Source organism: Penaeus monodon, chromosome 34 (assembly GCF_015228065.2).
Source record: "Penaeus monodon isolate SGIC_2016 chromosome 34, NSTDA_Pmon_1, whole genome shotgun sequence".
Classification (NCBI taxonomy): domain Eukaryota; kingdom Metazoa; phylum Arthropoda; class Malacostraca; order Decapoda; family Penaeidae; genus Penaeus; species Penaeus monodon.
This window is the reverse complement of record NC_051419.1, coordinates 31875730-31876664: the sequence shown is the minus strand read 5'-3', so window position 1 is coordinate 31876664 and position 935 is coordinate 31875730. Positions and strand designations below refer to the sequence as shown.

Sequence of the window (935 nt, the reverse complement as noted above, 5' to 3'; positions counted from 1 at the left end):
AACTGTAAATCCTTTTCAAATGTTCAGAAACTAGGAAGTCGGAAACGGTTTCGAAACACCCGAACATACGCGCACGATTCGCAGAACATAAAAGTAATAAACTGTGACATTTTCCCCTCTGGTTTGTGGGTGCCAACTCTCACTATCGGCCGGTGAAAGGGGTGATTTACAGCTCGGCTTCGACATTCTTCGGTTACACAATAGTATTGAGATTTTTACGCAGTGTCTGGAAAGTATCGTGTATACTTGTAAACACCCTCTGTTGAACGTACACATGCATGCAAGGTGTACTTTAACTGTACTGTGAGATCTGGAATGGTTGTTCAGTAGCAACGCTGATAAACCTTATTTGCGGAAAATTTATTTGAAATATGTATTGATACATATTTTTCCGATGCGCAGCTTTAAACATAAATTTTTTGAATAATAATCTGCACAGAAACTTATATAAATGCACCGAAATTTAAATTAAATTTAATTAAAATTTCTCAAAGTACAGTAGAGATGCATAATACACCGTATAACACATCGTCCCGTAAACCATGTTCTCTCTTATCTGAGAAGTTGGTTGGCTTCTTCTGTGTTCATGATTTCATCCCTTTTTTCCACGTTGTGTTCATGTTCAGCTCTGTGCTTTGTATTTTTGAATAATTAAAAAAAAATGTTAATCGCTTTGGAGATGTTGGAAAAGATTGTACATAAATCGCATTCTGGGCGACACTGAGGAATAGTGTTATTTAAGACAATTAATTCATTATTAATTATACATTGTATAAAAAAAGAGGCAGGAGCTATGTTTTATTAAAATGCAATATATAAATAAATTTTATACAGAGGACAGGTGAAATGTTCAAAGGAACAGCCACACTGAATGATTACCTGGTCATGACCACTTCACTGACCATTTTTAGACTTTTGTGTTTTGGCTGATATTT

The 935-nt window shown here is 35.1% G+C and overlaps 1 protein-coding gene across 1 annotated transcript in view; it reads left to right on the top strand.

Moving 5' to 3' along the window:
- Nucleotides 1-935, top strand: part of LOC119594486 — a gene marked incomplete at its 3' end in the record, with an annotated part of 10600 nt that overhangs the window by 8117 nt on the left and 1548 nt on the right.